At 35.7% G+C, this 27,853-nt stretch overlaps 1 protein-coding gene across 4 annotated transcripts in view; it reads right to left on the reverse strand.

The window, feature by feature from the left end:
- The window catches only part of LOC127064909 (zwei Ig domain protein zig-8-like), a 141,557-nt gene that overhangs the window by 70,764 nt on the left and 42,940 nt on the right, over nt 1-27,853 (reverse strand). For 3 of the 4 annotated variants that reach the window (XM_050996567.1, XM_050996568.1, XM_050996570.1), the window contains one exon: nt 363-480. The exons of the other annotated variant lie outside the window; for it this stretch is intronic. The gene's annotated coding sequence lies outside the window, so the exon portion shown is untranslated. The remainder of the gene's footprint in view (nt 1-362; nt 481-27,853) is intronic. 4 annotated transcript variants of the gene reach the window in all.

Raw genomic sequence — 27,853 nt, forward strand, 5'->3', positions numbered from 1 at the left:
TATTGCATTTTTTCTTTTTTATTAATCGTTTATTGCTAGCGAAATTATTTTCTATCTTGCATATATCGATTGACAAGAACAAAGAGAATTTCTTTATCTACCGATAGCGTTAATTTTCTGTAAAATTTCGACGTTCGTCATTGATTGCTTGAATGGTTCCAAAGCTTTCCTTCAGAAATTTTTTTACGTTCAAGAAGTGGACATTAATCAATGGACGAGAAGGACGTTGTCGTCGTTAGGGTTGTCAAGGCACATTGTCGTTGAAGGCCTCACACAGGCCAGAGAGATGTCAACCTCGAAAATGAATTGCCCTGGTATAAGAAAATATGAGAAAAAAAAAGAATCTCAAATTAATAGCATACCTCCAATATAGCTATCTTAAGGAATGCTTGCAACTCGTTTTCCTTTTCGTCGTGTCATCGCGTAGTAATCTTGCTTTCGATGAGACAGACCAAACGATCGGGCTTCTTGTTTCAATACCTGTAAAAAAGAAAGCAACGAAGAATTTATTTAAAAGGAGATAAAGATTAATAGAAGAAGAGGATGCCTCGAAAATTTCTATGTTTTTATATTTTAAGTCGATTTTCATTATTTTCTATATTATCATAAAGTATCGCTAATATGAATCTTTATGGATTCCAAATTTCCAAGTTCGTCCTACTTATATATTAAAAAAGATGCTTTGGTCGACTTTGTATATCCTACATATATCCACGATAAAGGAAATTCTACGAAATTCATTGCTTTGCTTCAACCCTTTCCAACGAAAATCCGTTGCCTTTGGTTGCGTGCTCTTCTTTCGTTGGTCCAAAGAGAACAGGGAGAAGAGAGAGAGAGAGAGAGAGAGAGCGAGAGAGATATAAAGAGAGTCGACTATTTTAGTAACCCTAGCACGCTTGTGCTTCGGATGCTAACATACCATGCGCATGTATGTGTATGCGTACATATACACATATGTCGTTGGTTTACTCACGTGTAATCGAGAACCGTGACCTGTAAAACAACGAGTATACCATAGATCGTCATTATCTCGTGGCTGGACAAACGCCGGAGGTTACATAGGAAGATGTAAAGAAAAGAAGAAAAACAAATGAAAAATACCATTCGTATATGTCTCGGACTGGACGGTTTCAGAAATATCCTAAATGGCGGCGAACCACGTAAAGATATGAAAAGCCATTGCTTTCGTTTAGATACATCCGTAACTTGTAAATACCTCTGCAATACCATCCCTATAAGCAGCATTTCGCGATATCCATTTCCTTTGAATTACCTACTTTGCATTACGCAAGCAACGACCTCCTTTTCCTTTCTATCTTTTCTCCTTTTTTCGTTATGAAATCGAAGGCATTCGATTCAAAGAAAGATCGATCGGAGGAACATCCAAATATTACTTTTCGAAAATATTTTTATTCTAATGTAATTTTGATTGGATTTATTATGTTTTTGATAAAACATTGAAAAGAACAAAATGCAAAGATCGATCGAAAAAAAAAGGAAGGAAAAGTATAGCGAAATTATTTTCAAATCACTGTGTCAAACACTTTCATTGCTGTCAAACGAGATGGAAAAAGAGCTATGACATTACATTGTGTGCAATCGATCGATGACGTTTCTTTTTGCAGCGTTATTCGAAGTGAACACGGTAGTAATCTTGTCTTTCTTTCTCTTCTCGACACCGATGACACAAAGCAACGACGACTGCAGGTCATGCTCGAGTTCGCATAAGCGAGCAACGCGTTGCTAGAGATGCTGGTGTAGCTCTACACGTCTGAAGGATATTTTATCAAGTATATATTATCATTAAGTGCAATACTGTCGACATTTCTCTCATAGCCTCAGAAAATATGAATACTGAACTTTGTCATCCCAGTTGACCTAACTCATTTGACCTCTCCGATCGACCTTGTTTCCGTCCACCTTATTTCTATTAAATTCATTGTCTTCATTGTTATCCCGTGAAATTCGGCACAAAGAGACATTGAAGTAGAATAAATATATGACAATGACATTTTACAAGTCTCGTTCGACAAATATCCATTAAGAACTCATTTTATTTTCTCTAGATACATTAATTAATATTTCATGATATTACTGAAAACATTACTTTGATAGTTGATATTTGTTACGTATCTTTTATTTATCTATCATTCAGATTATACAAACGACATCTATATATATATATATATATATATATATATATATATATATATATATATATAAACGATAAAGGAGATTTTAAAGATTCCGAAGGGATTATTGTAGTTAGATTCTTGAAGAAAAGGAGTCGACGTGAAACGGACAGTAGTAAGTGATCGTGAAGAAGATACGAGTCAGTAGTAAGTACCGACGTTTAAACTGAAACACATAGACACGTTGCACGTTCTCGTATATTTGAGCAATTTCAAGGAAATCTCTTTTACCGTACGTGTCTCTTGGGAAGCGTGAGTCGATTCAAGTGTGTTTCGACAATCGATAAAGATCCTTCTTCTTCTTTCTCTCATCTTCTAGTATGTAGTCCCGTGAATGGCATGCTAAAAGGAGGACAAACGAGAGAGAATGTACGAAAATACGAAAAGCCGTGTTAGTTTTGTGTCAACGAGCGCGAACGAAGAAGGCACGTATACGGTGACGTATTCGTTCGGAAGCCGAGTAGTCTCTACTAAGAGTTACCCTCTTTCCCTTTAGTCACCCTGCTTCCATCCTCAGTCCACGTTTCAAAGAAATTTCTGCGAAAATAAAGCGCCAGCTTGTCTTCCACCTATTCCTCTTTTTTTTATTTTTTCTCTTCTGTCTCTCCGTCTTTCTCTCTCTCGTCTCTCTCTCTCTTTCTCTTTCTCATATTTCCTATCCATCTATTTCTCTCTCTCTCTATCTTTTTCTCTTTCTCCTTCTCTCCTTTGGTTCCTTGTTCAGAGAACTCCCTTGAACTGAAATGCGGAAATAAAGAATAGAAAAGAAAGAGAAAGAGAGAGAAAAGGTAAGACGAACGTCGACAACCAGTGCAATCTCTTCCGTACCAACGGACTCTTCTTCCTCGACGTGGGCTGAACTCGTGAATACGAGTCCGAGTCGGCTGACTTCTTCACTTCGACTTTTATGCTTGGCGAATTCGACGAGGCGAGTCAGCACGTGATTCGATGAGTATCCTAGCGAGGTAGTTGTTACAACGAGTGGATGTTTCCTGAAGTTTATTTGTCGGGAAACATGTCGTAAACTAAGTAGAGATTCTAACCTTCCTAAAATATTAACAAAAGATACATTTTCAACTATTTGTTAATAAGGAATATAGGAATAAAGATAAGAATTTATTTCCAACCTTGAAGAATAACGATCGACTAGACAATGTCCGTTCTTCTTAAAGAAGACATCGAACTTCTCGAAGAAGAAAATTACGAGAATGTCCCAAAGGAACTCTCCAAGTCTTTCGCAACGACGTTCATCCAATATATCTACAGAGAAAACTCACATCGACACCATGACCAAGCTTTCCCTCTCGACGAAACACGAAGAGGAGGGAGAAAAAGAAAGAGAGAGATTCCTCTCGTTCCAATGTGTCCCATCGTTTATCTTGACAGTTCTCCTGTAACGTGGAGTATCTATTACTCTTCGAAAAAGGGAAGTCAGTAGTTTGGTTTCTTCTTACCACTGGTTAAACGTCCAAACATCTTTAAGGAACTCACCAGATACTGCCGAGCGATTGAACGTTCGAGGAAAAATTCGATCGGCTCACGGTTCGTTTCTCGTGTCTTTCGCACGACGAACAATGTAATTCTTTCAACGAGATAGTCTTTGTCTTCGTCTATTGTCGAAGAAACGTCTGGTCTGACATTCGATCTATCTCCTGTTCTACCCCGAGATCGGGATTGAATACAAATTCGTGGTCAACGATTAACCGATAAGAATTTCAAAGAATGAAAGATATTTTTCTTTCTACTTTCGTAACTTTGTTTTTCTAAAACGATGTAAGAAATATCAGCAATTATGTTTTATGCAATTTAATGTTGAATAAGAAAGATCTTTTCTACTGGATGAACTTAAAAAGAACAAAATTAATTCAAGTTGGCATCCCGAATATTTTTCATCGGTTCGATTTTTAAATAAGACGGTAATGGAAACAATTTTTGTCTTGAAAATAAAGAGATTAACGAACGAGACGTTGAAACGATGGGAAATATTTCCGTATTCCAGATGATCGGCTAAAGTTTTCGGGAAGTGTGCTAAGGTATGCTCTTTTCTCTGACTATACTTCGTTCCACTCCAAGCCTTGATCGTTGGAAACTTCGACTGACTCTCAGAAGTTCGATCGGCAAGATGCTCGTGTCTATGCATGAACGAACGACGGGTAGCTACGATATATTCGCTGTTGCTTGGTCCTCGTTGGCGTAACTAATTTAACCATGTAAATACAATATTGGCTTACCGACCAGACCCGTGGGATCCTATGAAGCTCTTACCCCAAAGTCGCTTCATTCATAGCTCTCTATCAAGTTGGAGCAACCAGCCAACGATCTTCACTTAAACTGTAAAACTAGAATCTCTCTCTGTCTCTGTCTCTGTCTCTCTCTCTCTCTCTCTCTCTCTCTCTCGCTTTCTCTCCCTCTTTCTTCGCTCCATGTTCTTCGACGAATTTCAAGCAATTTGTAGGAGCTACAAAAGCTAGCAAAATTCATCGAGTTACTCTCCACACTTACCTTCTTCCTGTCCTCTCTTCTCTTTTATTGCTTTCAGTTTATCAACCGTGTCTATTCATAAACTCGAGATAGGTATTAAATGTTCTTCAAATTTTTGACGTATGAAGGAAAAGTTTTCTATAGCCAAATTTAGTTTTATACTTAACTTTTTTCTTCCCTTTCTTTTTTTCTCACAAAGAAATTCACGTCCTTTGAGCTCCATTTAAATGAAGACATTTCGATCTTCTTTTTAGAACATACGAAAGTTTATAAAAGACAAGATAGAATAATTTTGCTTGTATTTCTTTTAAGGAAATTACGGTCCATATGTGAACGTGCACGTGACCATACAGATAATTTATGCGCATAACCAACATGGATATAGAGACTCACGTATTATATCCGTATAGATGTTCGTACCTGTGTCGGATTAGTGCGATCCACCAAGAGAAATTTCGTCGTCTATTATCTAACATAATAGACTTCGTTAATATCAATGTTTGCCTTCACTCGCTCCGACATGTGACTCGTTAAGTACAATATTTTACATGAAATGATTTTATTATCCACTTGTACGTCGAGAAATTTAAGTTGGTAAATGAACTAGCTCTATAGAAAAAAATAAAATAAAAGCAAACAATAATCAAATAATCATTTAGAAAAAGTTTATCTTCGAAGGTTTGATTTTAATACTTGTAAGAAGAATTTTCAAGGTTCTTAAAAAAAAAAAGAAAAAAGAAAAACAAACTTTACAAATATCTATTAAAGTTCTGATGTTATCGTTTCAAGCGCATACGAACGTATAACTAGATATTCATCTTTATCTGCTTAAAAATAAATACGCGCATAACATTAGCATATTTGACCGAGTTTCAGTGATGTCATAGGTCAAAGACCGAAAACACTGAATGCGTGGATGTTCTCTATGAAAGAGTGTTCGATCGAAACGATGGGCTGGCAACGATCGCCAACGAGAGGGTTGGTTGCCCTCGATCCTCTTCTTCCCTCTCTCATATTCGTCCTCCTCGAGATATGTAGCATAAAACACACAGGAACGATTTATCGGGAGCTTTATAAGCTTATACAAGTACGTACATACACGAAGAGAAAATAATATGAATGTGTGCGAACGGCGAACTCGATGGAGTATTCTATCTCTCTCTATTTCTATTGTACCTTCATCGATCGAGAGGACCATAGCCCTTATACCGATTGAGTGCACCTATGCCGGCCCTTCTCGATATTCTCTATATACTACATGCTCGAGAATGCTGCAAGGCGTTGCAAAGACCTCCTCCTCTCTTCTCTCTCTCTCTCTCTCTTTCATACACACACACATAAACACACACATTTTACATTGTTTCTACATTGTGAGAAGCCTATAATATAGGTGTATTACTTTAGAGAATACTCGTTCATGTCATAAGCAAACTATAAATCTCTTTGGGCATTGGGAGGCGTTCTTAAGAAGATAGAAGATAGGAGAAGAAGAACAGGAAGAGAATGAAGAAGAGGAAGAAAAGGAAGAAGAGGAACGACCCATCGAGCTTTCTTGGTGAATTTTATCGACGATCACATTGAACTCTCTTCACGATTCGCCTTCTATTTTTCAATCTTTCTTCCAAGATCGAGCTCCTTCCTGAGATTCGAGTGGAACCTGCACCGATATAGAGCTACGCTATCCGACGTGAAAAATTCGTACGTAAGAAGATCAGTAGTAAAACAGTAATAGAATTAGTCGATCGTTTGTTGTAAAATTTAATAAGATAGAAAGGTAGTAGGGAAACGTACGTGGTATCATAAAGACGAATTATTCATGCAATATATAGTCAGTATTTTTTCTTGGCAAGAATGCTTGCACGTGAAACATAAAACGAGAAATGTGATTCGATGTGGTATACCTCAATGAAGAAAAAGATTATTATCAGCTTTAGATAGATACTGGCAGAATGTTGCCACCTTCTTTCCTTGCCAGAAGAAAAAGGATCTTCTCTTACTCTTTTTTCTTTTTCACTCTCTATCTATCTCTCTCTCCCTCTTTTGTTTCTATCCAGCTTTCATCGCGTTAAGGTTTAACGACGCACGTATAACGACGCTGGTTATTGCCAGCTGTAAAAGGATGGCGCTTTGAAAGCTTCTCAAAAGCCACCGAACGCATAAAGCTCATATACGTATACGATACGCAGACGTCTAGAACTTAGTTACAAGAAGTGTGCTACTCCTGACACATCTCGCGATTACTCGACGTGTTCGCGATCGTGTAAAACGCACGCCACTCGCATGCATGAATTATTTATATCTTGTAGTTCTAGGTACGCTCAAGTATCCTAAAATATGCTGCTTTCTTTGAAATGGATAACGCTCGGATAAACATACAAGGGGTAAATTGTTTTTATCCATAGGATTTCGATATTCCTCGTTCGTTCTCTAATATGAATATTTCATGACGATGCGCCATATTTGAATTGAAAAATAAACTACACTCATAATTGAAAGCAATCCGAAGGAAGCTTCGTACTAATGGGTTTGATCAAAACGTTGATTGCAACATGCCCTGCATCGAATGATACACGGATTGATGTCTCTGATTTATATATGTCGATGATTAAAAAACTCTATACGTCGCGATCGCGAGGAAATAAAAAGAAAAAAAAAGAAAAAAAAAAGAAATACATGGCTTTTCGTAACGCTCACGGTACAAGTCGATGTATGAAAAATTTTTGTCCCAACGAATCCGACTTTCACGTTTCTTCAGATATCGTATCACTTGTCATCCAGCTTCCCACCTCGGTTCGTTGCTTCTGCACTTCATTCAGAGTGATATTGCTATGTTGCAGATAGAAAGTAATGCGATCACTTCGATTTTTTAATCGTATATACACATACGTATGCAAATCAATACTTTCAAACATTAAAATATTATCCCTTTGTTAATGATCCATTATTGTGAATTTTTTATTATAATGAGATTTCCTTTTTAAAACTGTAGAATAGGTACAATGAATACCGCGTGGTATATAATCCGATAAATATTTAAAATATTAAATTCATTTCATATAAACTCATGAATTTTTTACAAATTTATGATAATGTAACACTTTTACATAAAAGACAATCGTAAAGAGGATTTGTAAAGCATATAATCGCAGATATATTTTATGCATGTTGAAAATTAATTTTATGAGTTTTAATCAGCGACAGCGAAGTTTATTGATATTTTCGTAAATCTACGGAACGAAAATACCTATAATTAATTCCCTAATAATCACTAACGAATAGTAAATAAAATTTAAACGACATCTCTTATAAAACAAGTAAATATATAAACTAGAACACGATCTCATCGATAATACAGAATTTTCGTTAAATGGTCTTTATTAATGAGGCGAACATAAATTGGTGCGTTTAATTAATTCTGCGACCTGACGTCACACGAATGATTATACACGCCGTGCAAAATTAACGACGACGGACTCTTCCATTTAATCCACTTTTCTAAACGTCTCCCCGACGCTTAGGAAAAACGCTTGATAAAACTTTTGCGATCCATGAAGTTTCTCTCCGTCGAACAGAAGCATAGTTTTCTCTCTCTCTCTCTCTCTTTCTCTCCCACTCTCTTATGCCATTATATCGGAACGTCATCAGGATTCTCTTCTCGCTTCACTGCTCTTGGATCTGACGTTGAACCCTGATATTCTCACTTTATAGCTAACAACGAATGTCGTCACCGTTCAACTACAAAAGTCGCCATTGTCCGAGTGATTTCTTTCAGCGATTTCTACGGCTGGTCTTCTTTCTCTCTCTCTCTCTCTCTCTTTCTTCTCTCCTTCGATCGTATAAATTCATTCTCATTATCGTTTACGAACCAACCTAATATTGAATTTAAAGAAAGAATCTTATTTCCTTCAAAATAGATATTCTAATATTAACACGAGAACAATGATCAAGATTTTTCTTATTTGACGATTATGATAACGTTCAATGTATTCCGTAAAGGAATCTATGAGAGAAGAATGCAAAAGGGTAACCTCCAATTTCTCGATATTGCCTCGTAACACGATATCTAGGGTTTTGAAAATATTCATAAAGACTAGTGACCGGTAGAAATTTTCCACTCGAAGAAGCGTCTCATATAAGAAAACGAGAGAGAAAGAAAGAGAGAGATATCTTCCTTATACTCTATCGTAACATCGATCTTTCTCTTCTAGAGACAAGTTTTTCTATTCTTTGTCGTGGCTTTGTTGATCCTATCGATATAGGTTGAAACGATTTTTGCGTGAGATAACATCGATGGCGGACCGAACGTTGTATACAATTTCCATGGTACGACACATTCTATCATTTTACAAAGAATCATCTAAAAGGGTGAGATAGACAGAGATTACTTTTACACTCTTTCTCGTAACTAAGTACTTAGAAATCTCATCGTAACGCGAATTCCTCTCGAAAAACGTAGTAAATCGAGCAAACTCTCGTACCATTCCACGCGTCTTTGTTGAGTTTATTTTCCTTTTTAAATCTACGAAGGAAGCTTGAGTTTATTGACTTTCGAAAGGTATCTTTTTGGTGGTACTTTCTACACGAATTCCCTGTACTGAGATTTAGTCGCGACGAGACAAAGAAATAGAGGGGTTTTAATGTCTGAAATATTTTATTCGAGTCTATCTTTCTTTTTCCTCTTTCTTTCTCAACATATATATGTGATATAGCTCTGTATGTGTGTGTGTGTGTGTATACCTCCGTTTAGTTTTCTTTTCCAAAGCACGACTCTTTCGCAAGAGTATTATCCTTAAGCTCTGGGGCAAAGCCCAAGAAAAATAATTGCTCAATGAAAATGCCAACACTTTATCCTGATCTGATTTAGAAATACATTCGATTAAACTCTATTGGTTTGCAAATTAAATCGAAGAAACTGAACTGCTTGTACATACTGGATTCATCTAACAATGTGAGAAAAAAGAAAGGACTAAAGTTACGTTTTATGTATCGTTTTATAGGGTATTACGCAAATCTTTTTGTCCAAATAATTCGTGGCTACTGACCCTTATAGTGTTCCGAACAAAGAGCTTACAGTGGATTGAAGAAGAAGGGTGCGGTTGAGAAAAGCTCCGTAAAAACCTTTTTCTAATCTCTTCGCCCATTCGAAAGCATATAATAGCGAGATAAATAGAGCGAGAGAAAGAAAGAAAGATAGAGAGAGAAAGGAGGAGAGAGAGAGAAAGAGAGAGAGAAAGAAAGAGAAAAAGAAAGAAATTCCTCAGCAAGAAAGGTGAACGTGCGGTGGAGGTTAAAGAGAGTTCGTGGTTCCTGTGTGTTCGAAGATGGAAGAATGCTCGAGGAGAGTGAATAGTCGTCATGGAACTACGTCGACGTGTAAAAGAGGAACTCACAAAGATGAGGAAGGCGGAATGAAATCGGCGAAATTAGTAGCGTGACGTTAATAAGCCTGAAAGGTTCTCAAAGTTGAATAAGTTTCTCAAATCGATTGGTTCTATTCTTTGTTTCTAATCCAAGCTTTTGTATCAAAGAAAAGTCACGTGATTACCTCGTAAATTTCTAACAAGCAAAATTATTGCATATAGTTTGCTCATATATATTTTTCTTTGATGAATGTTAAATGTAAAAACGAAAAGACATTTTTCTTAAAGATTTATCTTTTCATACGTTCCCTTACTTCCAATTTCCTTTCTCCTTTTTAAGAGTAACTCTATCAAGATAAAAGCTCTTAATCTTGGAATTTGCCGTGTGACAAAGACGAAACTAACATTTGTCTCTTTCATTCTTTTTCTCTATGTGTTTACGTATACGAGAACGACTAGAGAAAAGGAAAGACGATCGTCCAGTCCTCTTTTACCAACAACACTCCCAGTGCAATTGAGACGATTGAGAAAAATGAGGGAAGACTAGAGGAAAGGAGATAAATTATTTGCACGGATTTCTTTCCACATTGCTCGATGATTCCATTTCGTTCCATTAAAAAATAATTCATTTTTCCGAATGATTTGTCATTAAATTTACCGTCATTATCTCTGTCTCATAGCTCGGAGTACGAGAAATCATTCACGTCGTGTATGTATAAAATGCAATCTGTTATTTAAACTTTATGATTTGATTATGATATTTGATTATGATAGTCATAAATGCTATTATTAAGAATTAAAATAAACTTCGAAGATCGATTGTCAAGATCGAATTGCCATAAATATTTCTAAAATATTTACAAATACATATCAAAATGCGATCTCACGTCATATAATGCTCCACACGGCGACGAACGAGTGGTTTATTGAAATACCATCACGATTCGAGCATTTAAGAAGGCAAACCTTCTTGGAATTCCAATTTCGAGGATCTTGCCACCGGTTTACCATTACTCCAACCGACAACGCCATGGTTTTCCCCAGACGATTATGAGTGCGCCTAATTACGACGGGCGTCTATACATTCCCAGGACTTTCCTCTAGTAAGAATTAAATATCTAGAATAGGAAGCTATGGTACAATTCCTGGAGATGAAATCTTGCGGGTATAATATCTCTTTCTTTTTTCCCCCTTGGCAATCAATTTTCTTTTATTTTTCTTTTCATCTTACCGATCAACGTTTTATAATTTCATCGAAAAATACCTATCGTTTCGATAAGAGAACAAAAACCACATAATTTCAAAATTAAAATGAATTATAAATTTTTATTACGTTCTATCTCGATGTATGAAACGAACGTTCGTACCTCGTCTCTATATTTTATTCAATAACGATTAGAGAAGGAAGCGTAGAAAATTGAAAGATCATAAGAAGCGGTAGTCATTTTGAACGGTATGATCGTTTTAACATAATAAAAGCCTCGTTTGTTTCGCAAAGTCTCACGATAATGTACCTAGGATAAATGGCTCTAGTATACCCTATTATGCGACAAGCCGTGGCGAGGAAACGAGTAAAAGTTTCTTCGTCTAACGGTTTAGCGATATTCGAGAACATCGAGATGGAGAGAGAGAGAAAGAGAGAGAGACAGAGAGAGAGAGAGAGACAGAGTTGAGGTAAAGTGTCGCTATGACAAATTCAGAATGTGAAGGATACTATACGTATAACCCGACCTACGCGATGAAGTTTTGTACTTATGAAACTTTGATGTTAGAAACAACAGTTTTCGAGGAGAAAAATATAGATAAATAATATACAAAAAGAAATAAAATAAAAGTACTTATCTATTATTTAATTAGCTACATTCTATTACTATATCTATTATTTATTTATATATGTAAATGATGTAAAAATGGTTGCAATTAATCGATTAAGTAGGAAAGATATGTGAAACAAATAATTTTATCGAACAAGTAGAGAGAAACTTCTGATGAACATTAACGTCTTCGTAATGTCTCATTACGTTTGTGCCACGTTCAAAGCCTATTGTCTTTGAAACCAGCAGGGAATTCGCTCTTACAAGCAACGCTTCAGCACCGCTCTGTAGCATTGTATCGTTACAACGAGCAATACGCATCGATCGTTACTTTGTAATAGTTTCACGAGCGAATAACATGAAGGGATATAATTTCAAGGGATGTTTCGTTCGTCGAAGATAGATTTCAGATCCGAATGAAGATACAGTAACATTTCGGAAAATATTACGATTCTGGAGGGATTATACCAGAGAAAAACATAGAAAAAGAGAGAGAAATAGATAGATAGATAGATAGATAGATAGATAGAGAGAGAGAGAGAGAGAGAGAGGGAAGGAGAGATCGTTGGCACGTGGTATCGTTCATTTTATCGAACAGGGTAACGCGTTTATCGAAAAACGAGCGCTATTCGTTGTTCTCTAATGTCTCCAATCTGTTCCACGATCGATAACGCGTTTTTCGTTCAAACCGGTTAAACTTGATTACTCGATATCGTTTTATATAGAAGAGACTACACACTATGAATCTCGATGATGATGATGATGATGATGATGATGATGATGATGATGATGATGATGATGATGATGATAATGATGGTAGTGGTAGCTTTTAAATTTCACTTTTAAAATATTTCACGTTTCCCATAATAATCATTGAGATCATCCACAGACGTTAATGCTATAATCTTAAAATTGAACAATTTAATTATATTCTTTTTAATTTAGAATATTATTTTTAATTTAGATTACATCGACGTATCTCTAAGATGAAGCTTTAAAGAAAGGTATTTGGATATTTCTATATAGAGAAATTCGATATTAGACGGATACTCACTCGTAGCAAATACTTAACAATCGACGAATTTCATTCCGTCATGTTCCATCCGGACATACATAATAACAATTTTCATGGTAGTAACGATAAACAGTAACTTCACGGATCGTAGAAATTCTCTTCGTTGATCCACGCTCTTCAGCATCCATGCGTTTTACGTTAAATCCAACGACGAAAGTTGTTTTATCGGTGTGACGCTTTCGTACAAGTTCTCTCTATCTCTCTTTCTCTTACTCCCTCTCTCTCTCTCTCTTTTTCTTTCATTATCTTTCTTGTTCCATTCCTTCATTGAAAGTAACATTTCAACGTGACCCATCTTGAAGAGCAAGTAGATCTCTCTTGTCTCTCTCTCTCTCTCTCTCTCTCTCTCTTTCTCTCTGTCTCTGTCTCTCCTTTCCTTTGAACGATCTCTTTACGTTCCGTAGTTTCGTTCGTTTGTTTACTTCAGCAGCACACACAAAGTAGCCGAGACCTCGAGGACGTTTTCGTCCTTCTCATTCCTTAATAAAACAGTGTTTACGATCTTCGAAAGGTCTCGATCGAAGAGATTAAATGGAACTATCCAAGAAGCACGAAACAATAAAGTCTAATGTATTCTTAAATATTATTTTCTAGATGTTATTATATTTATGTGTATAATATTTTCTTATGTGAACGTGAGAGAATATACAGATTCTAATTCATAAAGCTTATAATTCAGATTTTAGGTATTATCGTTGAAGCTCCATTCTTAAGAGTATAATTCATGGAGATCTCTGACTTTAGTTTCCCAGTAGATTCTCGAGGTACCTAAGTGCATAAGCGAGCCAGCAACAATTCGAGTTTCCGTCGTAGGTTAAGGCTATATATTCAACGTGCTACGTGCTACAAGCGAGGCTATCGCGTTGCATCGCGATGAATCCTATCACCAGAAGACACCTGCAACCTGCTGTGGCCGAGGAATAAGCTTTCGCGTGTGAGAACCAACACACTAGCCGAACTTCGTCCCGTCATTTCAAAGTTGGACTCACGGGATTCCACTGTAATTAGCCTTGTGTTCGATGGTAAAGGTTACGCTTCCTGAGAGTACAAGCTTTCCTTTAAGACTCCCTTTGCTCAAGATTAAATACATTCTAACTGGATGTATCGTTTTGCTTTCTTGAATCACAATAATATATTTCTATCTTGTCAACAGGGGAACTTGTTGAGCAAGTAAGAAGAAATTTATTTCTCTATGAATTTCAATTATGCGAATATATCGAAAGATATATTGCAAGATAAAACTTTATACATTGTATTAAAATTTTCATTGCGTATCGCAGTAGAGATTACGGAAATTGTTGGAATTGTATTTTTTCTCTTTTGATTTATCTCTAAAGTGACATCGCATTCGTAAATGATTTATATCGTATCTATTGTCTCTCAATGTTTGGTGATCATTCGTTTACGAAACACCTCATATATTTTGGAACTTTTGCCCTCGTCATATGTCATTTGGAAATGATTAAAGACGGACGAAAATAATACGTTACTTTGAACAATGGAGGGTGGATTTAGCTTTAATGCGTCTTCGTCATAGCTTCAAAGCACGAGACACCCTATCCTAAAGACGAAGCCATTAGCCTATCACGCAGCACCTGTCCAAAATGTATATATGTACATATATCGTATTACTGTGAATGTGAGGAAGCATCTATGAAAACGTAGTGGGCGAGCATACGATAGGTCGAAATGGGAGGTGCGGGAGTAAGATATAATTAGCCAGTAACCTCTTACAAAGGGATGCTTCGACGGAGTACGGCTTCCTTTACATATATCTCTAAGTGCTTGTATATATATATACACACACATACTTACATACAGTCGACATTGATGTCACAAGCCATGTATTTTGGATTCACTTAACACCTATCTTTCGCTTTCTCTCTCTCTCTCTCTCTCTCTCTCTCTTTCCTATTTATAATTACACTTCAAAATCTATATTGATTTCTTTAAAATTGTTATTCTTTTAAATTGTTTTGAAAACTCTTGATAATAGGATTTTGATATTTCCGCCGATATTTTTTTTCAAGTCTGAAATTGCTCGGTCTGAATGAAATAACATTACGATCGTATTCCTGATGTCTTTTAATTAATTAACAAATCGAAGAGCCTACTCAAGTAACTCGTTCTACGGATTAATCGCAAGTGTCCGGTAACTAATAGTTTCAGATTACTATAGGTCGTATCCTGGACCAAACATAACGAGCAGCTATGTAAAACGACCATGGGTCGAGCAATTAAATCTGCAGCATTTAACTTAATTTACTCTTTACTACCTTTAGATGGCAGGAGGGGAAATTTATCTGCAAATGCGCTTTCAGTTTAATCGTCGTACGGATTCCACTGTTTTACGGGCTCGCGCTTTCATCCGTTTCACCTTTGTAATTGCCATGTCCACCAACACAAGTACACTCGATGTGCAACGTGCTAGTATCATACGGACGACCTTCGATACATTTCCAACACCTATGCGCTTTTCGAACGACCGAGAAGCCTCATTAACATCGCTCATTCTTCCATTTTTCCTCATTCTCTCTTTCTCTTTCTGCCTCTCTCTCTTTCTCTCTCTTTCCCTTTCTATTTGAATACTATACAACATAAATTAATATATAACTCGAAGTATTAAATACAATATTATTACTATATGAAACATATAGTAAAAGTGACTTTGCCTTTCAATTTTAAATTGAATTTTTTAAATCGTTGAAAGTAACATTTTTTCGAATATTCATATAAATCATAAAGATATTAAATATAATAAATTCGTTGTTGCGATATTTTATATCAAATATTAAAATTCGTCAATTCCTAAACTAAACTAAAATTATTTGTATCATAAGCCGGTTTCTGATAACCGTAGTGACGACTGTAGATTTAGATTTCGCCATACGATATTGCATTAAGCTGCGGAACTACGATCACCGAGGATTGCGTCTCCAAGGGGTGTCTCCAACCCTCTCTTCCACCCTATGCACTTTCTCGTCCCACGGGCAATGGTAACGGGAAACAACGTTCGTCTGGTTGGGTTCACCACGCGGCACGGCATTCGCATTTCCTTCTGACGTAACATATTGTGCAGAGATACAATCAGCAACATCGTTTGATACAGTCTCTCGTGCAACATAACTTGAACGACCTCAACTCTCTCTCTCTCTCTCTCCCTCTCTCTCTCTCTCTCTCTCTCTCTCTCTCTCTCTCTCTCTCTCACGCATACACGGATATCCACTAGAACGCATGAGTATTCTGAGAAGGAACAAAGTCACGAGACATGATATATATTCGTTACTGCGATTGCTAGATGGATGGATCTTTGATAACTACGAGGCAACTTGATGAGAGAGTACTACTGGTAGATTACGAGAAAAAACCCATTGTTATTGAAAATCGATGTTCGCTTTTGAAAATAATCATGGGCACACCTGTACAGTCTGTCAATGTTCATTATTTAATCAAATTTGGACACATTATCGACAGTACACAATACACAATAAAAACACATTGATATCTGTTGTTCGATACATATTAACAAGCATTATCTTAATCTATAAAAGATTGATGAGTTCATTCTCTTGTTGCATGCGTATGTGTACATACGTGCGTATGTACGCGCGAGTATATATAATAATGTTCAAAAAAGATATACATGTACCATTTTAAAAGAAGATGCGGCAAAAGGTTCTAACATAGTATTTCCTTTCTCGAAAAAACGTACGTGTAAATCTTGGAAATATAGGAGGTAACCATGTCGTTGGCGAGACATCGGGTCGCCGAGTTCTTTCAAACGTAAGACATTCATTAAAAAATCTGTTCTTTTTAATATCCGACGGATATTATCTGTCTCCTCGAAGAGGCAAAAGAGAAAGAAAGAAACAAAGAAAAGGAAGGAAGGAAGGAAGAATGGAATGAGAGATAAAGTAAGATGGCTAACCGACAGATTAATCATGCTATTCACTAGAACCATATATGGAACAGGCGTACGATTCGATTGGAGTTAGAGAATAAGGGCAAGATCAACGTGGTAAGAGCAAGAGAGAAATTCAGCTTGTACACATTTTCACTTCGTCTTAACTCTACTGCGGTTGAAGATTTATGGTAAGCGTAGCTTCTGTCAGAAACCAGTGCAGCTCGAGTCGCCGAAGATACGGGGTAAGTAATTAGCCTTTGCACAGGAAGTCCAACCCTCTCCAAGGAGAGAAACCATGTCGTACCGAACGAGCACGCTATCGTCCCTTTGCGTTACTGTCCTTCCTATCTAAAGGTACATGTTCGTCTAACATATGTACAAAGCGAATCGTTTGAATTTATAACCGATTTCTTTTACGATTCATCGACTTCCTTTCTTCTGTTTTTTCCTTCTCTGTCTTCTTCTACTTTTTCTTCTTCATCTTCTTTTTCTTCTTCTTCTTCTTTTTTCTTAAAAATGTTCTCTTTTTCTTCAACGAAGTGCCGATAAAACGTAACCTTATTCACATCTTGAAGAGAAACGGTTTATCGATGCACGAGACGGTTTTAGAAATTCATTCAATTCTCATCGTGAAGTTTGCAATATTCTTTACTGAAAGTGAAGTTAATTATTTAGTCGGGAGTTAGTCGAGTGCCAGAAAGAAGAAGTAGGTATACTTATTCTCTTCCCTAAGCGCCACTTTTTCGAAATGAATTCTAAAACGTCGGTTCTTCATTGGTTAAAACGAACCGAATTCGCTTACGCTTCTTTAAAAGAGTCTCTTCGCGATAAGTATTCTCGAGAGAATCCTTTTCGAGGGAAACGAGATAAAAAGGGAAAGAGACACAGATAGAATGTTATTCGTTTCATGAGTAATCAGGACGAAGATTCGATCGACGTTTAAATACGAATGCGATCGATCACGGTACGATATAATTTTATGTAAGAAAGCAACTGCTATTCGAGATTTTCTCTTTCCTTCCAAAGACTTTTTTCTTTTTTCTTTTCTTTTTTTTTCTTTCTTCGCTCGAACGGTGAAACTCTCTTTTCACGACATCGACTGGCTGCTATAAACGCCGAAAGCGTTTCAAAGGACCATTTGCCCGGCTAAGAAAGACAGAGGAAAAAGAGAGAAAACGAGAGAGAGAGTGAAAAAGAGAGAAAGAGAAGGAAAGAGAGAAGATCTTACTCCCTCTATGCCATCATTTATCCCTCATTTTATCTCTTAAGCTCTGTTTGATTGCACCAAGTAAGACATTGAAAGCAAGCCGGTGAAAGTCGCTGGACAATTGCGGAAGAGCAGAGACAAGGAGAGCGAAGGGCCCATCTTTATAAGGAAAGAGAAAGACAGAGAAAACGTCATCATTTTTCGCGAAGGCTTTTTCACGGTGAAAAACGAAAGAAAGTGGGAAAGAGGTTCTCTTCAATTTGTGCTTCCTTCCAGATAGAAGTTCTTCTTCGTCTCTGTCTCTCTCTCTCTCTCTCTCTCTCTCTCTCTCTCTCTCTCTCTCTCTCTCTATCTCTGTCTTTCTCTGTTTCATCGGTACATTTTGAAGTGTATTTATCGAATCGTTTCTACTCTAAAGTTCCAATATGTTTTCTCTCTCTTTCTCTCTCTTTCTCTTTCTCTCTTCCTTTCTTTTTAGTTCGTAGGTGGTTATCTTCCCTTCAATGAGTTGGAATGGTCTCTGAATTTTTCCTTCCATTCTTCATTTCCTCCTCTTTCTTATACAATTTTCTTCCTACCTAACTCTTGACACTAGTTTCATCATCGTTCTCTCATCTTTTGAAAACTATACTCATCTTTGCTCATCGAAACCTACCAAATGAACTTTCTGAAAAGGTATTGCACCCCAACAAGTCGAATTTTGGATCATACCAATTTTCTTCCTTCTTCGAAGCTTTCAAAAGATAAAAGAATACGCAAAAAAATCGGAATAGTATATATATGTGTGTGTGTGTGTGTGTGTGTGTGTGTATGTTTGAAAAAGAGAAGGTAAGGAAGCCAAAAGAGAATTTAAAGAGAATTTTACATTTTCTGAAGCAACCAGCTGCCGATGGTATTTCCTTGCTGTTCGACCGAACGAAGGCCTTCTTCAACTCCTTTTTATCCTTTTCTTTTCTTTTTCTCTATTCTGTCTCTCTTCCTCTCTCTCTATTTTCTTCTCTCTTTCTTTCTTTATCTATCTATCTCTATCTTTCCAGGATTTCAGTGAGGTTAGTCGCTTGCACGTATCTAACGGCATTCAATGCTAGTGGTGAGAAAGGATGAAGGGCATTGAGACGAGTGAAGAAACGAGGCAGAAAGCAACGACTTTTAACTTTCTCTGCCTCCAACCCATATCTTTTTCTTTTTCTTCTTCTTCTTCTCTCTCTCTCTCTCTCTCTCTCTCTCTCTCTTCTACTTCTCCTTTCTTCTATTTTGTTCTCATACTCGGGACATTGAACTTTTAACTTCCCTTGCAAACTTTCTTAACTCAGGGAACGTACTCTAGATAACAAAGGATACGACGATGTGCTGCATGCCGAACGAAAGTGAACTGCTAGACAATCGAGCTCGATAGGGACCAGTGTTATCTCTCTCTCTCTCTCTCTCTCTCTCATCCCGTGGTTTTTGTACGTCGAACGTGATTAAAATACAAAAAGTTCACAAGTTTTCGCTGCATGTCAGTAAAATAAATACATTTCAATTATTATACATTTTATTATTATACGATACGAATCGATAACAAGTCGTGCGAATTTGATTTTACACAGAAATAGTTTTAAAGTCGATTGTACGATTTCGCCAATTTTTTTACGAATGATTTCCAAAATGTTACGAATACGAACAAAAAGAGAACGTTAAAAAATATATTTGCCTATGCATACTTATCACGTTTTTCAGTCAATTTTATTCAACATATATATATATATATATATATATATATATATATATATTCCTTTGGGAACATATCGAGTAATATTTGTTTCGAGCTATCAACATTTTTTCGACGTTCATACGCATTTTAGTTATCGATTACAATCAGATCCAGATTCGAGCGTATATGATGTATATATGTCAAATCGTGCGTCGCCTACGGCGTTCGGGAAAAAAATTCAACTACAAAGGATTAAATGACCGCAATCTGTTATGGGATACCAAAATGGACACTGAAAGAGAGAGACAAAGAGAGAGAGAGAGAGAGAGAGAAACAGAGAGAGAGAGAGAGAGAGAGAAAGAGAAACAGAGAGAGAGAGAGAGAGAGAGAGACAGAGAGAGAGAGAGAGAGAAAGAGAAACAGAGAGAGAGAGAGAGAGAGAGAGAGAGAAGAGCTTGTTTAATTGCCAGCAATATACGAACGTGGTTTTCGTATTCATTGTTTAACACGTTCATTGTAGAAATCCGTTCCACCGTGCTGCCAATGATATTATCATCAGTATTTGATTACGATTCTCGAATGGTAATTACGGCAAGTGGCGCATTGGCACGCATTGTGAATACAAATCGTTGCCTCGTTTGTTGGATTAATTTTCATTTTCACTCGTCTTTCGGTTTTCTCTTTGTTCCTTTGTTCTCCTATCTTTCCTTTTTCTCTCATTTTTCTCTTTTCTCTCTATTTTTTAATTCTTCATCGATCCGAATTGTTGCGTACACTCATAAAATTATTCGAATGTCGATGAGTTTCAAATCGCTCAATCGCAAATTGATTTTATTGGAAGAAACGCTTTACTTGGTAGATACCGTCATGAAATAAAAATAAATATAAAAGTCGAGACGAATGAGAAGACGTAATCTAGTTTCATCTTTACTTCGTTTATTTCCTTAAAAGCAGAAAAACCACAAAAATCCGAGAGAATCAGTAAAAGTTTACGAGTTATTTCACGAACGTCGAACGTGGCTTCAAGCAAAGTGTATCTTTCCTAAAGGTAGTTTCCAGTTAAACGTTCCTACAATGTAATCTTTTTGTTTTTAGAACCCCACACGCGTCAGGATCAATTGCAAGAAAGAAAGTAATCGATTCAAATTGCTGACTTTTACCTTCCACGAGATTCAATGGACAAATTTCTTCTTTCCACTGATTGTAAATATATAGGTATATATATATATATATATATATATATATATATATATATATATATATATACACAGGTATATAGGTATATATAGATATATGTGCTCGTACATGAGCTCGTATAGGACAACCGTGATATACCGTGGTCATAAAATCCAACGTCCAGAAATTTTTCTTATATATATATATATATACATATTATGCTATACGGCATACATTGACACTGAATGAAAGATTTCTTCATACGATCCTGATCATGGTTTTTATTTCTCATCTCCTAATATTTCTGTCAATTCGCTTGTTCTGGTAACTGGTACATATTTAATTTAATGTTTAACAGATTCTTTTTTAATGTGTATTTTTATATTCCTACTACACGAATACTTCAGTCTCTCATATATAATATATGTATATATATTATATATTTATATATATATATATATATATATAATATACAAGGTTATTTCATAGAAAAGTATGTACGAGTATCAGGAAACCAAAGATGACATCCTGTTCTATGTTGGATGTCGACTACGACAATGGTCCTTGGAAACTAGCCAGGAAAAGAGAGAAAGAAAGAACAAGAGAGTTGAAAATAGGGTGACAGAGGTTACTTATATACCTGGTGACCGAGATTATATATATATATATTATATTACAATATAATATAATATATATACCTAATTTGATTATTTTAATATAAATACGCATATGGAATATATTTTCTATTGTCTATGTAACATTGAAAACGTTCTGCATTTTGAAAATATTTCTAGTACGTTCACTAGAAATCGTTCATTGATTTGCGTAATGTTAAAATCGAATAAAGAACATTTTGAATCCCTTCAGCTTATTTCCTCTCGATTTTCTACTTTCCGCTTTTACCTATCTTATTCATGCTTATCTAGTTTCACGATTCTAAGTTTTATTGAACCTTATTTGCCAGGAGAAGGAATAAGAAATAGAGACAGGATGAAGGAGAGAGAGAGAGAGAGAGAGAGAGAAAATCCGATAGAAATTGCTTTCTGTTCGATGAAAGTTTGATTAACCGAAACACTGACTTTATTTATGAAATAATTAAATAATAATGTTTCTGGGATTAAATTTCACGGTGTCAGTGTTCAATATGAAAGCTTATAAGATGAATTTCTTTACTAATACGTGAGATAAACTCTCGAGATAATACAAATGAATATTCGTCTTAAAGAGGAAAAAATAATGTTCATCTAAAAACATACATGTATATATGTATAACTCAGTATTTCGCTAGGTAAACCAAGAAGTAGAGTTACTTTGAACGGAACTCGTGAATGTTGGTTAAAGTGACGGTACCTTCAAGCTATTACAGCCATTCGGGTAGAGCGCACGTGTATCCAACGTCAGAATTCAGGAAATCGTTGAGTATGGGTGATTACGAGTGATTAGAGCGAGAGCATACGAAGCCATTCACACTCGGTCGTTTTCTTGCTCTAGAATTCGGAACATTCAGCTCTGTTCTCTCTTCGATATACGTACGTCTAATAAAACTTCAACAAATCGTCGACTTCGATGGTTTCCTTAAATATCTAAGATTTCGGTGAAGTAAGCAATCAACTATGACGTCGATATTCGTTGGTAAACGCAATATCTTTAAAATGCCGCTTAGATATGGTGATTGCATCATATAACTACAAAGAAACAGCGTTAAACTTTTACAAATCGATACCGTTGTATTCGTTTACGCAGCCTCCCTTGAGCATACGAACTAAAACGCTACTTCGCTACTTCGTTTTTACGTTCTTATTTATTTATCTCGTTTTCGCTGATAAAATTTCAAACCGTTTCTACCATTGTTTCTCTCTCTCTCTCTCTCTCTTTCTCTCTCTCTTTCTATCTCTCTCTCTCTCTCTCTCTCTCTCTCTCTCTCTATCTATCTATTTCTTTCTTTTTCATTGCATCCATTAATTCAAGCAAATAAGAAAAAGAGAATGTAATCGTAAATATTGGTTTACATTGAAAAAGCAACCGAAGGTATTCTTTTCCGTGGGTAAAGTTGTAAAAGGCAAAAGGCGTATGGTTAGCTCGAGAAATTCTTCTCTGTTTACTCGTCTTCGGCTTCTAGTTTGGCTCGAAAAGAATACTTCCGTTTCCTTAAGATTCTAGCTACGAAGGAATTACTCGAATAACTTTAAAGCGATCGAATATTTTTAGAAAATCTTGCCGACAATAACATTTCAAGGAATATCATCCTCTTTGTCATTTCATTGCTACTGGAAATATGGGAACCGGAAGAATAGCAGGCTACTATTGCTATAAGATTTTCCCTTGATTTGTGCGCACCTGTAGCTAACGTCCGGACGTGAGGCTTGCTAATAGCGAATGATTACGGATGATCAAACTAAACGCGCATTCTGCGGACTCAAGAATTTCTCTCTCTCTCTCTCTCTATACGTGCTACAAGCTCGAGTTTCCGTACATGAATCGCCACAAGACGACGTCCCTAACGACGCTTCATTTCCAATCCTCGCTTCGACCCTCGAGTCCCTTTGAACGTTCGAATGCCACTAATAATAACCCATTTACGCGTGGCCAAGGTAGCCGCATAATGATCGACCGCTAGAGCCCGTTCCATATCGTATCCCTACTACTCTCCAACTTCCTAAATTTTCCCAACAACGATTTCTATCGACGTTCGTGAAATACGGTACTTTGCGGAGAGCAAACCGCAAGCCATTTGCAATAGTTGGACACGTTGCACCATAGCTTCAGATGGATCGAGGTCCTTTCCATCGCTTTTTGTTAAATAAATTACTTCCTTATACATTTTAATACCGTTGAATTGTATTTAATGTATTTTTATATTTGTAAAGTAAATCATTTTAGAATGGAATTTAAAATAATGAAACTATTTTCGAGTAATAACGATTTTGTTTGTGGAATACCTATATCTAGATAACAAGGAAAAAAAGAATTTCTACGTTTAACTTACAGAAAGAATTGTCTATGTTTCGCTGATGAATTTACAGACAACACGAAATTCCTTCAGACGCTTTCGCCTCGTCTTTCTTATAGCCTCTGAAAATGCGGAATTCGCACGAAGGCGCGTTTCCGCGAAAACGAACGGAACGCGCAGTGAGCCGTGATTTAATGGGATGAGCGAAAGGATCGTAAAGCACTCTTTTCTCGAATCGCAGCTTTTTCTTCTTTTTCGAGGAAGACAAATAAAAAAAGAAGGAGAAGGAAAATGGGAAAGAGAAAAAAAGGAAAAGGGATAAAAAGAAAGAAAAAAGAATTCTCTGATCCCCATTAGATGGATATCACAAATTTAATCTACATTAAATTAAGACAATGAATATTTTAAATTAGACGAATTATCCATCGACGTAAGAATGAAAGTATTAATAGATGCATAAATCCTTTTAATAATGTCGATGAAGCTACGAACATTTATTATTTCTAAATCTTTGAAAAATCTAGATCTTATGAGCTTTCACGTTGATCGAGTCACCTACAATATATATATATATATGGATGAAGCGATTTACGATTTACGAGCCGTTACCTTTAAACGATTTTCTTTCGAAAAGAAAAGAAACAAGAGGTTCGAACGGGAAAGACAATGGATTAAGTAATAAAATACAATAAATAGGAAGATGTAAGTAGATAAATAAGAAGTCTTTCGGTTCTCTGAAGTTTGGCACTACGACGAGAGTTGGCAGACTTTCTCCTGCTTTTCGTCGTTCTCTCTCTATCCTCGTTTCTCTTTACTTCTCTTTCTCTTTTTCGGCGATACACACGTAGAGACAAACAGGCTCTACATCTCTTTCTCCTGCCCACTTTTACAAATGTCTTGAAAAGTCGAAAGTACAAGCTTCGTAGTCTCCTAGCGAAGAATCAGTGGTATATACCTACCATCGTTCGTTCTTTTATCGTTTTTCTCTCTTTCTCTCTCTTTATCTCTCACCCTCTTTCTCTCTTTGCCTGCCACCATCCTTTTTCTATTTCCCTTTTTCTCAGAACGACGCGCGCGCCGTGCCGGTAAAGTGTTCTACGAATTGAAATATTACCATTGTGGAAAAAGGCAACGTCGAAACGATTTGGCTGCACGCCAGTCCTCGACTTTTCCGATTACGTCGGAGGGCTCGTAATCTTGCGTAGATATGAGAGAACCAAGTAGAGACTAAGCTCACTCTCTACCTTTTGCCTTTTCCCTTTCATTCTTACCCTTTCGCTCACTTTCTTTTCCTCGCTTAACAAAAAACACGCGTAATGAAACCGAATGATTTACGCGTTTCTTTTCTACAACATGATCGGAACCATATATATATATATATATATATATATATATATATATATATATTTACATAATTCCTTGTTATACATACTTAATTTAGTGAATTTAATTGCAATATTTTGTCATGTTTATATATAGCTTTTCATCCTACTCATTCTTCTGTTCACTTTTATTGTCTGCTTAAAATACTTAAAGTATTTCGCTATGGAATAATTTCTTTCATTTTTTTAACAGTAAATACTAATTTAATGTGTGAAAGTTGATCTTGACGATAAGGGTGGTAATACAAATTTTCTTTTTATGGACATTAAATGAGGATTGCGAGAAACCGGATGGTAAGCCTGATATAGTTTATATCTGTTAAAAACATTTTTTTATAACATTTGTTTATCACAAAATGTTAAACGTACGCATGTATAATATGTTTATAACTTTTATGCCGCGATGATCCGTGAAAAAATGCTTTATCAGAATTGTCGATAAAAAATTTGTTATAAAAATTATTAACAACTAATTGTTTATAACAAATTGTTGAATGTATCGATGTATATGTAGATATAATGTGTACGTAGCTTACATGACGTGATAGTTCATAAAAAATTTTTCATCGAAATTGTTAATAACAAATTGTTTATAACAAATTGTTTACAACAAATTGTTAAATTTATCGATGTGTACGTAGATATTATACGTACATAGCTTGTATGTCATGATTGTTCATAAAAAATTGTTTATAAAAATTGTTTATTAAAATTGTTTATAACAAATTATTTATAACAAATTGTTAAATATATACGCACGTATGTAAGGTTATAATTATATTTAGATTGTGCGTGATTACTTTGTAAGAAATTGTTTATAAAAATTGTTTATAACAAATTGTTATATAATTATAAACAATGTCAAAAAATAAAGAATAATTTATCCTTGAAAATGGTTTTTGTTTCAAGTCGCTACGATTTTTAGTTCCGGAGATATTCCTATTTAAATAAAAAATAAATGTATTGACACACTGACCTATATAATTTCATTGAAGAAATGCAATGACACAGTGACCTATATAAATTCCTGGAATTTACGCTAGTCAGCTCAGCTGATTAACGTAAACTCTTTTTTTGGCTTTTACTACACGCGTACGCACGCTATTACTCACACCACATGACTATTGAAATTATGAATGTAAATTTTAAACGGGCATATCTTTGTAACGAGAAGTCGTAGAGACGTGAAACAAAGACCATTTTTTTCGTAAAAAAATTCTCCTTTTATCTACGTGCTTTAATACCAATGGTATAATAGAGGCAATTTTGTCTACATTTTTTAGACTAGCTATCTCGCATGTAAAAATGTAACTATGTACATATGTAATGAATCTGCTTGGAAATCTTTTTAAGTCATATATAGCAATGTATTCTTAATGATTAGAATAAGTAAAATTATTTAATTAAGAGTTGAGAATGTTACTTTTATCCCACTTTATCTCTTATACTTGGTGACGATCAAACTAACGAGATGATTCGTTGAATATTTCTTGTTATCTACGTTGTCAGTCATAATCGTTAAAATCATAGCGCGATCTTTTTTCTTTTTCGTTCTGCTTTTTTTTTTGTTTTTATTACACAGTGCTTTTCTCACACAACTCAAATAAACTGACTCTTCGCGTAATTCTGAACTCAAGTAACTTCCATTTTAATTGGCGTCGACGATCGTTCCACTTTCGGTAAGATACGAGATATATAAATGTACCTATATACTATATAGAAAAAAGTAATAACTGCAGACTGGCGAATTTAATTATGGGAAAATTCAACCGCATTGTTCTCGAAGAGTATAGCCTTCCGTGGTCTTCTTTATTAACAGGACACACGTACATGTAGGTTTAATAAGATGATTTAAAAGTTCTATCGTTTATTCTAGAGTCGAGAAAGAAAGGAAAAAGAACGAATAAATGAATTTATTTTCTCCTTTCCATTTTATTCATTACAGTGTCTTTCTTTCTTTCTTTTTTTTCCTACTGCCGCGTTTGGAACAGAAATATAGCGTACCAAAGTTAATCTTTCTTTGAATTTGTAAGTCATCTGACATTTTTATTATACAAATCTTATCGTCTCTAAACGCGAACCATTTATATAAATCCATCTCACTTTCTCTTTCTTTTTTTTTCTCTTTGGTCAGATACGGAGTTACCCTTTTTCAAAGTGTCAAGATTTGTTTACCATAAAATATTGCTTAATCCTACTGTATCCGACGAAAGTACAATGTGTATAGGAGCTTCTAATATACACGCCCGATGGGAGATCTTATGTACATATTCAACAGACACGCAACGTTTCTCTCCTTGTATGCTAAGTTCCGATAACCGTGCCGTAACATACCTAGTTGACCATTACCGTTCATCGAACACACCTTCGGTGCTTACCAAACGCGTTCGAGATTACAGATTATTGATTATGATTAATCGTGCTCTCTGTTAAACTATACGATACCTATCATCGAGCTTAAACCGACGAATATATATATACCTATTTTATTAACGATAAGATAATTTAAATATTTAGATAATACTTCACGTGTTGTTATAAAAACATGAATGAATCATTTCTATTGTAATATGAATGAAAAGATTATTGTAATTAAATGAAGTATCTATTTTATTATTT

This window comes from Vespula vulgaris, chromosome 6 (genome assembly GCF_905475345.1).
Source record: "Vespula vulgaris chromosome 6, iyVesVulg1.1, whole genome shotgun sequence".
Classification (NCBI taxonomy): Eukaryota; Metazoa; Arthropoda; class Insecta; order Hymenoptera; family Vespidae; genus Vespula; species Vespula vulgaris.